Genomic DNA, 13,991 nt, shown 5'->3' with positions numbered 1-13,991 from the left:
AGCGCTCAGAATGTCCAATTGCAGTTTCTACAGAAAGAGTGTTTCAGAACGGCTCAATCAAAAGTAAGGTTCAACTCTGATAGTTGAATGCACAGAACAGAAAGAAGTTTCATACAAGGCTTCTGTGTAGTTTATATTTGAACATATTCTTTTTTCCACTATTACCCACTTAGCGCTACGAATGTCCAGTTGCATTTTCTACAGACAAGTGTTTCAAAACTGCTCAATCAAAAGCATGGTTTAACTCTGTTAGCTGAATGCTCAGATCAGAAAGAAGTTTCACAGAATGCTTCTGTGTAGTTTATATTTGAATATATTCCTTTTTCCACTACTACGCTCTTAGCGCTCCAAATGTCCAGTTGCATTTTCAACAGAAAGAGTGTTCAGATCTGCTCAATCAAAAGTATGGTTTAACTCTGTTAGCTGAATGCACAGATCAGAAAGAAGTTTCACCGAATGATTCTGTGTAGTTTATATTTGAAGACATTCCTTTTTCCACTATTACCCTCTTAGCGCTCCGAATCTCCACTTGCATTTTCTACAAAAAGTGTTTTTCATAACTGCTCAATCAAAAATATGTTTTATCTCTGTTAACTGAATTTACAGATCAGAAATAAGTTTCACAGAATGCATCTGTGTAGTTTTTATTTGAAGATATTCTTTTTCCCAATGTAGGCCTCTTAGCGCTTAGCATGTCCAATTGCAGTTTCTACAGAAAGAGTGTTTCAGAACGGCTCAATCAAAAGTAAGGTTCAACTCTGTTAGTTGAATGCACAGAACAGAAAGAATTTTCACAGAATGCTACTGTGTAGTTTATATTTGAATATATTACTTTTTCCACTATTACACTCTTAGCGCTCCGAATGTCCACTTGCATTTTCTACAGAAAGAGTGTTCAGAACTGCGCAATCAAAAGTATGGTTTAACTCTGTTAGCTTAATGAACATATCAGAAATAAGTTTCACACAATGCTTCTGTGTAGTTTTTATTTGAAGATATTATTTTTCCCAATAGAGGCCTCTTAGCGCTCAGAATGTCCAATTGCAGTTTCTACAGAAAGAGTGTTTCAGAAAGGCTTAATCAAAAGTAAGGTTCAACTCTGTTAGTTGAATGCACAGAACAGAAAGTAGTTTCATACAATGCTTCTGTGTAGTTTATATTTGAACATATTCTTTTTTCCACTATTAGCCACTTAGCGCTACGAATGTCCAGTTGCATTTTCTACAGACAGAGTGTTTCAAAACTGCTCAATCAAAAGTATGGTTTAACTCTGTTAGCTGAATGCTCAGATCAGAAAGAAGTTTCACAGAATGCGTCTGTGTAGTTTATATTTGAATATATTCCTTTTTCCACTACTACTCTCTTAGCGCTCCAAATGTCCAGTTGCATTTTCTACAGAAAGAGTGTTCAGATCTGCTCAATCAAAAGTATGGTTTAACTCTGTTAGCTGAATGCACAGATCAGAAAGAAGTTTCACAGAATGATTCTGTGAAGTTTATATTTGGAGACATTCCTTTTTCCACTATTATCCTCTTAGCGCTCCGAATCTCCACTTGCATTTTCTACAGAAAGAGTGTTTCAGAACGGCTCAATCAAAACTAAGGTTCAACTCTTTTAGTTGAACAAACAGAACAGAAAGAAGTTTCACACAATTCTTCTGTGTAGTTTTTATTTGTAGACATTCTTTTTCCCAATATAGGCCTCTTAGCGCTCAGAGTGTCCAATTGCAGTTTCTACAGAAAGAGTGTTTCAGAACGGCTCAATCAAAAGTAAGGTTCAACTCTGTTAGTTGAATGCACAGAACAGAAAGAAGTTTCATACAATGCTTGTGTGTAGTTTATATTTGAACATATTCTTTTTTCCACTATTACCCACTTAGCGCTACGAATGTCCAGTTGCATTTTCTACAGACAGAGTGTTTCAAAACTGCTCAATCAAAAGTATGGTTTAACTCTGTTAGCTGAATGCTCAGATCAGAAAGAAGTTTCACAGAATGCTTCTGTGTAGTTTATATTTGAATATATTCCTTTTTCCACTACTACGCTCTTAGCGCTCCAAATGTCCAGTTGCATTTTCAACAGAAAGAGTGTTCAGATCTGCTCAATCAAAAGTATGGTTTAACTCTGTTAGCTGAATGCACAGATCAGAAAGAAGTTTCACCGAATGATTCTGTGTAGTTTATATTTGAAGACATTCATTTTTCCACTATGACCCCCTTAGCGCTCCGAATCTCCACTTGCATTTTCTACAAAAAGAGTGTTTCATAACTGCTCAATCAAAATTATGTTTTATCTCTGTTGACTGAATTTACAGATCAGAAATAAGTTTCACAGAGTGCATCTGTGTAGTTTTTATTTGAAGATATTATTTTTCCCAATATAGGCCTCTTAGCGCTTAGCATGTCCAATTGCAGTTTCTACAGAAAGAGTGTTTCCGAACTGCTCAATCAAAAGTAAAGTTCAACTCTGTTAGTTGAATGCACAGAACAGTAAGAATTTTCACAGAATGCTACTGTGTAGTTTATATTTGAATATATTCCTTTTTCCACTATTACCCTCTTAGTGCTCCGAATGTCCACTTGCATTTTCTACAGAAAGAGTGTTCAGAACTGCGCAATCAAAAGTATGGTTTAACTCTGTTAGCTTAATGAACATATCAGAAATAAGTTTCACAAAATGCTTCTGTGTAGTTTTTATTTGAAGATATTATTTTTCCCAATAGAGGCCTCTTAGCGCTCAGAATGTCCAATTGCAGTTTCTACACAAAGAGTGTTTCAGAAAGGCTCAATCAAAAGTAAGGTTCAACTCTGTTAGTTGAATGCACAGAACAGAAAGAAGTTTCATACAATGCTTCTGTGTAGTTTATATTTGAACATATTCTTTTTTCCACTATTACCCACTTAGCGCTACGAATGTCCAGTTGCGTTTTCTACAGACAGAGTGTTTCAAAACTGCTCAATCAAAAGTATGGTTTAACTCTGTTAGCTGAATGCTCAGATCAGAAAGAAGTTTCACAGAATGCTTCTCTGTAGTTTATATTTGAATATATTCCTTTTTCCACTACTACTCTCTTAGCGCTCCAAATGTCCAGTTGCATTTTCTACAGAAAGTGTGTTCAGATCTGCTCAATCAAAAGTATGGTTTAACTCTGTTAGCTGAATGCACAGATCAGAAAGAAGTTTCACAGAATGATTCTGTGTAGTTTATATTTGGAGAAATTCCTTTTTCCACTATTACCCTCTTAGCGCTCCGAATCTCCACTTGCATTTTCTACAGAAAGAGTGTTTCAGAACGGCTCAATCAAAACTAAGTTTCAACTCTTTTAGTTGAACAAACAGAACAGAAAGAAGTTTCACACAATTCTTCTGTGTAGTTTTTATTTGTAGACATTCTTCTTCCCAATATAGGCCTCTTAGCGCTCAGAATGTCCAATTGCAGTTTCTACAGAAAGAGTGTTTCAGAACGGCTCAATCAAAAGTAAGGTTCAACTCTGTTAGCTGAATGCACAGAACAGAAAGAAGTTTCATACAATCTTTCTGTGTAGTTTATATTTGAACATATTCTTTTTTCCACTATTACCCACTTAGCGCTACGAATGTCCAGTTGCATATTCTACAGACAGAGTGTTTCAAAACTGCTCAATCAAAAGTATGGTTTAACTCTGTTAGCTGAATGCTCAGATCAGAAAGAAGTTTCACAGAATGCTTCTGTGTAGTTTATATTTGAATATATTCCTTTTTCCACTACTACGCTCTTAGCGCTCCAAATGTCCAGTTGCATTTTCTACAGAAAGATTGTTCAGATCTGCTCAATCAAAAGTATGGTTTAACTCTGTTAGCTGAATGCACAGATCACAAAGAAGTTTCACAGAATGATTCTGTGTAGTTTATATTTGGAGACATTCCTTTTTCCACTATTACCCTATTAGCGCTCCGAATCTCCACTTGCTTTTTCTACAGAAAGAGTGTTTCAGAACGGCTCAATCAAAACTAACCTTCAACTCTTTTAGTTGAACAAGCAGAACAGAAAGAAGTTTCACACAATTCTTCTGTGTAGTTTTTATTTGTAGACATTCTTTTTCCCAATATAGGCCTCTTAGCGCTCAGAATGTCCAATTGCAGTTTCTACAGAAAGAGTGTTTCAGAACGGCTCAATCAAAAGTAAGGTTCAACTCTGATAGTTGAATGCACAGAACAGAAAGAAGTTTCATACAAGGCTTCTGTGTAGTTTATATTTGAACATAATCTTTTTTCCACTATTACCCACTTAGCGCTACGAATGTCCAGTTTCATTTTCTACAGACAGAGTGTTTCAAAACTGCTCAATCAAAAGTATGGTTTAAATCTGTTAGCTGAATGCTCAGATCAGAAAGAAGTTTCACAGAATGCTTCTGTGTAGTTTATATTTGAATATATTCCTTTTTCCACTACTACGCTCTTAGCGCTCCAAATGTCCAGTTGCATTTTCTACAGAAAGAGTGTTCAGATCTGCTCAATGAAAAGTATGGTTTAACTGTGTTAGCTGAATGCACAGATCAGAAAGAAGTTTCACCGAAGGATTCCGTGTAGTTTATATTTGAAGACATTCCTTTTTCCACTATGACCCTCTTAGCGCTCCGAATCTCCACTTGAATTATCTACAAAAAGAGTGTTTCATAACTGCTCAATCAAAAATATGTTTTATCTCTGTTAACTGAATTTACAGATCAGAAATAAGTTTCACAGAATGCATCTGTGTAGTTTTTATTTGAAGATATTCTTTTTCCCAATGTAGGCCTCTTAGCGCTTAGCATGTCTAATTGCAGTTTCTACAGAAAGAGTGTTTCAGAACGGCTCAATCAAAAGTAAGGTTCAACTCTGTTAGTTGAATGCACAGAACAGAAAGAATTTTCACAGAATGCTACTGTGTAGTTTATATTTGAATATATTCCTTTTTCCACTATTACCCTCTTAGCGCTCCGAATGTCCACTTGCATTTTCTACAGAAAGAGTGTTCAGAACTGCGCAATCAAAAGTATGGTTTAACTCTGTTAGCTTAATGAACATATCAGAAATAAGTTTCACACAATGCTTCTGTGTAGTTTTTATTTGAAGATATTATTTTTCCCAATATAGGCCTCTTAGCGCTCAGAATGTCCAATTGCAGTTTCTACAGAAAGAGTGTTTCAGAAAGGCTCAATCAAAAGTAAGGTTCAACTCTGTTAGTTGAATGCACAGAACAGAAAGAAGTTTCATACAATGCTTCTGTGTAGTTTATATTTGAAAATATTCTTTTTTCCACTATTACCCACTTAGCGCTACGAATGTCCAGTTGCATTTCCTACAGACAGAGTGTTTCAAAACTGCTCAATGAAAAGTATGGTTTAACTCTGTTAGCTGAATGCTCAGATCAGAAAGAAGTTTCACAGAATGCTTCTGTGTAGTTTATATTTGAATATATTCCTTTTTCCACTACTACTCTCTTAGCGCTCCAAATGTCCAGTTGCATTTTCTACAGAAAGAGTGTTCAGATCTGCTCAATCAAAAGTATGGTTTAACTCTGTTAGCTGAATGCACAGATCAGAAAGAAGTTTCACAGAATGATTCTGTGTAGTTTATATTTGGAGACATTCCTTTTTCCACTATTACCCTCTTAGCGCTCCGAATCTCCACTTGCATTTTCTACAGAAAGAGTGTTTCAGAACGGCTCAATCAAAACTAAGGTTCAACTCTTTTAGTTGAACAAACAGAACAGAAAGAAGTTTCACACAATTCTTCTGTGTAGTTTTTATTTGTAGACATTCTTTTTCCCAATATAGGCCTCTTAGCGCTCAGAATGTCCAATTGCAGTTTCTACAGAAAGAGTGTTTCAGAACGGCTCAATCAAAAGTAAGGTTCAACTCTGTTAGTTGAATGCACAGAACAGAAAGAAGTTTCATACAATGCTTCTGTGTAGTTTATATTTGAACATATTCTTTTTTCCTCTATTACCCACTTAGCGCTACGAATGTCCAGTTGCATTTTCTACAGACAGAGTGTTTCAAAACTGCTCAATCAAAAGTATGGTTTAACTCTGTTAGCTGAATGCTCAGATCAGAAAGAAGTTTCACAGAATGCTTCTGTGTAGTTTATATTTGAATATATTCCTTTTTCCACTACTACGCTCTTAGCGCTCCAAATGTCCAGTTGCATTTTCTGCAGAAAGAGTGTTCAGATCTGCTCAATCAAAAGTATAGTTTAACTCTGTTAGCTGAATGCACAGATCAGAAAGAAGTTTCACCGAATGATTCTGTGTAGTTTATATTTGAAGACATTCCTTTTTCCACTATTACCCTCTTAGCGCTCCGAATCTCCACTTGCATTTTCTACAAAAAGAGTGTTTCATAACTGCTCAATCAAAAATATGTTTTATCTCTGTTAACTGAATTTACAGATCAGAAATAAGTTTCACAGAATGCATCTGTGTAGTTTTTATTTGAAGATATTCTTTTTCCCAATGTAGGCCTCTTAGCGCTTAGCATGTCCAATTGAAGTTTCTACAGAAAGAGTGTTTCAGAACGGCTCAATCAAAAGTAAGGTTCAACTCTGTTAGTTGAATGCACAGAACAGAAAGAATTTTCACAGAATGCTACTGTGTAGTTTATATTTGAATATATTCCTTTTTCCACTATTACCCTCTTAGCGCTCCGAATGTCCACTTGCATTTTCTACAGAAAGAGTGTTCAGAACTGCGCAATCAAAAGTATGGTTTAACTCTGTTAGCTTAATGAACATATCAGAAATAAGTTTCACACAATGCTTCTGTGTAGTTTTTATTTGAAGATATTATTTTTCCCAATATAGGCCTCTTAGCGCTCAGAATGTCCAATTGCACTTTCTACAGAAAGAGTGTTTCAGAAAGGCTCAATCAAAAGTAAGGTTCAACTCTGTTAGTTGAATGCACAGAACAGAAAGAAGTTTCATACAATGCTTCTGTGTAGTTTATATTTGAACATATTCTTTTTTCCACTATTACCCACTTAGCGCTACGAATGTCCAGTTGCATTTTCTACAGACAGAGTGTTTCAAAACTGCTCAATCAAAAGTATGGTTTAACTCTGTTAGCTGAATGCTCAGATCAGAAAGAAGTTTCACAGAATGCTTCTGTGTAGTTTATATTTGAATATATTCCTTTTTCCACTACTACTCTCTTAGCGCTCCAAATGTCCAGTTGCATTTTCTACAGAAAGAGTGTTCAGATCTGCTCAATCAAAAGTATGGTTTAACACTGTTAGCTGAATGCACAGATCAGAAAGAAGTTTCACAGAATGATTCTGTGTAGTTTATATTTGGAGACATTCCTTTTTCCACTATTACCCTCTTAGCGCTCCGAATCTCCACTTGCATTTTCTACAGAAAGAGTGTTTCAGAACGGCTCAATCAAAACTAAGGTTCAACACTTTTAGTTGAACAAACAGAACAGAAAGAAGTTTCACACAATTCTTCTGTGTAGTTTTTATTTGTAGACATTCTTTTTCCCAATATAGGCCTCTTAGCGCTCAGAATGTCCAATTGCAGTTTCTACAGAAAGAGTGTTTCAGAACGGCTCAATCAAAAGTAAGGTTCAACTCTGTTAGTTGAATGCACAGAACAGAAAGAAGTTTCATACAATGCTTCTGTGTAGTTTATATTTGAACATATTCTTTTTTCCACTATTATCCACTTAGCGCTACGAATGTCCAGTTGCATTTTCTACAGACAGAGTGTTTCAAAACTGCTCAATCAAAAGTATGGTTTAACTCTGTTAGCTGAATGCTCAGATCAGAAAGAAGTTTCACAGAATTCTTCTGTGTAGTTTATATTTGAATATATTCCTTTTTCCACTACTACGCTCTTAGCGCTCCAAATGTCCAGTTGCATTTTCTACAGAAAGAGTGTTCAGATCTGCTCAATCAAAAGTATGGTTTAACTCTGTTAGCTGAATGCACAGATCAGAAAGAAGTTTCACCGAATGATTCCGTGTAGTTTATATTTGAAGACATTCCTTTTTCCACTATGACCCTCTTAGCGCTCCGAATCTCCACTTGCATTTTCTACAAAAAGAGTGTTTCATAACTGCTCAATCAAAAATATGTTTTATCTCTGTTAACTGAATTTACAGATCAGAAATAAGTTTCACAGAATGCATCTGTGTAGTTTTTATTTGATGATATTCTTTTTCCCAATGTAGGCCTCTTAGCGCTTAGCATGTCTAATTGCAGTTTCTACAGAAAGAGTGTTTCAGAACGGCTCAATCAAAATAAGGTTCAACTCTGTTAGTTGAATGCACAGAACAGAAAGAATTTTCACAGAATGCTACTGTGTAGTTTATATTTGAATATATTCCTTTTTCCACTATTACCCTCTTAGCGCTCCGAATGTCCACTTGCATTTTCTACAGAAAAAGTGTTCAGAACTGCGCAATCAAAAGTATGGTTTAACTCTGTTAGCTTAATGAACATATCAGAAATAAGTTTCACACAATGCTTCTGTGTAGTTTTTATTTGAAGATATTATTTTTCCCAATATAGGCCTCTTAGCGCTCAGAATGTCCAATTGCAGTTTCTACAGAAAGAGTGTTTCAGAAAGGCTCAATCAAAAGTAAGGTTGAACTCTGTTAGTTGAATGCACAGAACAGAAAGAAGTTTCATACAATGCTTCTGTGTAGTTTATATTTGAACATATTTTTTTTCCACTATTACCCACTTAGCGCTACGAATGTCCAGTTGCATTTTCTACAGACAGAGTGTTTCAAAACTGCTCAATTAAAAGTATGGTTTAACTCTGTTAGCTGAATGCTCAGATCAGAAAGAAGTTTCACAGAATGCTTCTGTGTAGTTTATATTTGAATATATTCCTTTTTCCACTACTACTCTCTTAGCACTCCAAATGTCCAGTTGCATTTTCTACAGAAAGAGTGTTCAGATCTGCTCAATCAAAAGTATGGTTTAAGTCTGTTAGCTGAATGCACAGATCAGAAAGAAGTTTCACAGAATGATTCTGTGTAGTTTATATTTGGAGACATTCCTTTTTCCACTATTACCCTCTTAGCGCTCCGAATCTCCACTTGCATTTTCTACAGAAAGAGTGTTTCAGAACGGCTCAATCAAAACTAAGGTTCAACACTTTTAGTTGAACAAACAGAACAGAAAGAAGTTTCACACAATTCTTCTGTGTAGTTTTTATTTGTAGACATTCTTTTTCCCAATATAGGCCTCTTAGCGCTCAGAATGTCCAATTGCAGTTTCTACAGAAAGAGTGTTTCAGAACGGCTCAATCAAAAGTAAGGTTCAACTCTGTTAGTTGAATGCACAGAACAGAAAGAAGTTTCATACAATGCTTCTGTGTAGTTTATATTTGAACATATTCTTTTTTCCTCTATTACCCACTTAGCGCTACGAATGTCCAGTTGCATTTTCTACAGACAGAGTGTTTCAAAACTGCTCAATCAAAAGTATGGTTTAACTCTGTTAGCTGAATGCTCAGATCAGAAAGAAGTTTCACAGAATGCTTCTGTGTAGTTTATATTTGAATATTTTCCTTTTTCCACTACTACGCTCTTAGCGCTCCAAATGTCCAGTTGCATTTTCTACAGAAAGAGTGTTCAGATCTGCTCAATCAAAAGTATGGTTTAACTCTGTTAGCTGAATGCACAGATCAGAAAGAAGTTTCACCGAATGATTCTGTGTAGTTTATATTTGAAGACATTCCTTTTTCCACTATTACCCTCTTAGCGCTCCGAATCTCCACTTGCATTTTCTACAGAAAGAGTGTTTCAGAACGGCTCAATCAAAACTAAGGTTCAACACTTTTAGTTGAACAAACAGAACAGAAAGAAGTTTCACACAATTCTTCTGTGTAGTTTTTATTTGTAGACATTCTTTTTCCCAATATAGGCCTCTTAGCGCTCAGAATGTCCAATTGCAGTTTCTACAGAAAGAGTGTTTCAGAACGGCTCAATCAAAAGTAAGGTTCAACTCTGTTAGTTGAATGCACAGAACAGAAAGAAGTTTCATACAATGCTTCTGTGTAGTTTATATTTGAACATATTCTTTTTTCCTCTATTACCCACTTAGCGCTACGAATGTCCAGTTGCATTTTCTACAGACAGAGTGTTTCAAAACTGCTCAATCAAAAGTATGGTTTAACTCTGTTAGCTGAATGCTCAGATCAGAAAGAAGTTTCACAGAATGCTTCTGTGTAGTTTATATTTGAATATATTCCTTTTTCCACTACTACGCTCTTAGCGCTCCAAATGTCCAGTTGCATTTTCTACAGAAAGAGTGTTCAGATCTGCTCAATCAAAAGTATGGTTTAACTCTGTTAGCTGAATGCACAGATCAGAAAGAAGTTTCACCGAATGATTCTGTGTAGTTTATATTTGAAGACATTCCTTTTTCCACTATTACCCTCTTAGCGCTCCGAATCTCCACTTGCATTTTCTACAAAAAGAGTGTTTCATAACTGCTCAATCAAAAATATGTTTTATCTCTGTTAACTGAATTTACAGATCAGAAATAAGTTTCACAGAATGCATCTGTGTAGTTTTTATTTGAAGATATTCTTTTTCCCAATGTAGGCCTCTTAGCGCTTAGCATGTCCAATTGCAGTTTCTACAGAAAGAGTGTTTCAGAACGGCTCAATCAAAAGTAAGGTTCAACTCTGTTAGTTGAATGCACAGAACAGAAAGAATTTTCACAGAATGCTACTGTGTAGTTTATATTTGAATATATTCCTTTTTCCACTATTACCCTCTTAGCGCTCCGAATGTCCAATTGCATTTTCTACAGAAAGAGTGTTCAGAACTGCGCAATCAAAAGTATGGTTTAACTCTGTTAGCTTAATGAACATATCAGAAATAAGTTTCACACAATGCTTCTGTGTAGTTTTTATTTGAAGATATTATTTTTCCCAATATAGGCCTCTTAGTGCTCAGAATGTCCAATTGCACTTTCTACAGAAAGAGTGTTTCAGAAAGGCTCAATCAAAAGTAAGGTTCAACTCTGTTAGTTGAATGCACAGAACAGAAAGAAGTTTCATACAATGCTTCTGTGTAGTTTATATTTGAACATATTCTTTTTTCCACTATTACCCACTTAGCGCTACGAATGTCCAGTTGCATTTTCTACAGACAGAGTGTTTCAAAACTGCTCAATCAAAAGTATGGTTTAACTCTGTTAGCTGAATGCTCAGATCAGAAAGAAGTTTCACAGAATGTTTCTGTGTAGTTTATATTTGAATATATTCCTTTTTCCACTACTACGCTCTTAGCGCTCCAAATGTCCAGTTGCATTTTCAACAGAAAGAGTGTTCAGATCTGCTCAATCAAAAGTATGGTTTAACTCTGTTAGCTGAATGCACAGATCAGAAAGAACTTTCACCGAATGATTCTGTGTAGTTTATATTTGAAGACATTCCTTTTTCCACTATTACCCTCTTAGCGCTCCGAATCTCCACTTGCATTTTCTACAAAAAGAGTGTTTCATAACTGCTCAATCAAAAATATGTTTTATCTCTGTTAACTGAATTTACAGATCAGAAATAAGTTTCACAGAATGCATCTGTGTAGTTTTTATTTGAAGATATTCTTTTTCCCAATGTAGGCCTCTTAGCGCTTAGCATGTCCAATTGCAGTTTCTACAGAAAGAGTGTTTCAGAACGGCTCAATCAAAAGTAAGGTTCAACTCTGTTAGCTGAATGCTCAGAACAGAAAGAGTTTTCACAGAATGCTACTGTGTAGTTTATATTTGAATATATTCCTTTTTCCACTATTACCCTCTTAGCGCTCCGAATGTCCACTTGCATTTTCTACAGAAAGAGTGTTCAGAACTGCGCAATCAAAAGTATGGTTTAACTCTGTTAGCTTAATGAACATATCAGAAATAAGTTTCACACAATGCTTCTGTGTAGTTTTTATTTGAAGTTATTATTTTTCCCAATATAGGCCTCTTAGCGCTCAGAATGTCCAATTGCAGTTTCTACAGAAAGAGTGTTTCAGAAAGGCTCAATCAAAAGTAAGCTTCAACTCTGTTAGTTGAATGCACAGAACAGAAAGAAGTTTCATACAATGCTTCGGTGTAGTTTATATTTGAACATATTCTTTTTTCCACTATTACCCACTTAGCGCTACAAATGTCCAGTTGCATTCTCTACAGACAGAGTGTTTCAAAACTTCTCAATCAAAAGTATGGTTTAACTCTGTTAGCTGAATGCTCAGATCAGAAAGAAGTTTCACAGAATGCTTCTGTGTAATTTATATTTGAATATATTCCTTTTTCCACTACTACTCTCTTAGCGCTCCAAATGTCCAGTTGCATTTTCTACAGAAAGAGTGTTCAGATCTGCTCAATCAAAAGTATGGTTTAACTCTGTTAGCTGAATGCACAGATCAGAAAGAAGTTTCACAGAATGATTCTGTGTAGTTTATATTTGGAGACATTCCTTTTTCCACTATTACCCTCTTAGTGCTCCGAATCTCCACTTGCATTTTCTACAGAAAGAGTGTTTCAGAACTGCTCAATCAAAACTAATGTTCAACTCTTTTAGTTGAACAAACAGAACAGAAAGAAGTTTCACACAATTCTTCTGTGTAGTTTTTATTTGTAGACATTCTTTTTCCCAATATAGGCCTCTTAGCGCTCAGAATGTCCAATTGCAGTTTCTACAGAAAGAGTGTTTCAGAACGGCTCAATCAAAAGTAAGGTTCAACTCTGTTAGTTGAATGCACAGAACAGAAAGTAGTTTCATACAATGCTTCTGTGTAGTTTATATTTGAACATATTCTTTTTTCCACTATTACCCACTTAGCGCTACGAATGTCCAGTTGCATTTTCTACAGACAGAGTGTTTCAAAACTGCTCAATCAAAAGTATGGTTTAACTCTGTTAGCTGAATGCTCAGATCAGAAAGAAGTTTCACAGAATGCTTCTGTGTAGTTTATATTTGAATATATTCCTTTTTCCACTAATACGCTCTTAGCGCTCCAAATGTCCAGTTGCATTTTCAACAGAAAGAGTGTTCAGATCTGCTCAATCAAAAGTATGGTTTAACTCTGTTAGCTGAATGCACAGATCAGAAAGAAGTTTCACCGAATTATTCTGTGTAGTTTATATTTGAAGGCATTCCTTTTTCCACTATTACCCTCTTAGCGCTCCGAATCTCCACTTGCATTTTCTACAAAAAGAGTGTTTCATAACTGCTCAATCAAAAATATGTTTTATCTCTGTTAACTGAATTTACAGATCAGAAATAAGTTTCACAGAATGCATCTGTGTAGTTTTTATTTGAAGATATTCTTTTTCCCAATGTAGGCCTCTTAGCTCTTAGCATGTCCAATTGCAGTTTCTACAGAAAGAGTGTTTCAGAACGGATCAATCAAAAGTAAGGTTCAACTCTGTTAGTTGAATGCACAGAACAGAAAGAATTTTCACAGAATGCTACTGTGTACTTTATATTTGAATATATTCCTTTTTCCACTATTACCCTCTTAGCGCTCCGAATGTCCACTTGCATTTTCTACAGAAAGAGTGTCCAGAACTGCGCAATCAAAAGTATGGTTTAACTCTGTTAGCTTAATGAACATATCAGAAATAAGTTTCACACAATGCTTCTGTGTAGTTTTTATATGAAGATATTATTTTTCCCAATATAGGCCTCTTAGCGCTCAGAATGTCCAATTGCAGATTCTACAGACAGAGTGTTTCAGAAAGGCTCAATCAAAAGTAAGGTTCAACTCTGTTAGTTGAATGCACAGAACAGAAAGAAGTTTCATACAATGCTTCTGTGTAGTTTATATTTGAACATATTCTTTTTTCCACTATTACCCACTTAGCGCTACGAATGTCCAGTTGCATTTTCTACAGACAGAGTGTTTCAAAACTGCTCAATCAAAAGTATGGTTTAACTCTGTTAGCTGAATGCTCAGATCAGAAAGAAGTTTCACAGAATGCTTCTGTGTAGTTTATATTTGAATATATTCCTTTTTCCACTACTACTC

This window comes from Symphalangus syndactylus, chromosome 7 (genome assembly GCF_028878055.3).
Source record: "Symphalangus syndactylus isolate Jambi chromosome 7, NHGRI_mSymSyn1-v2.1_pri, whole genome shotgun sequence".
Lineage (NCBI taxonomy): Eukaryota > Metazoa > Chordata > Mammalia > Primates > Hylobatidae > Symphalangus > Symphalangus syndactylus.
This window is presented reverse-complemented; position numbering follows the sequence as displayed.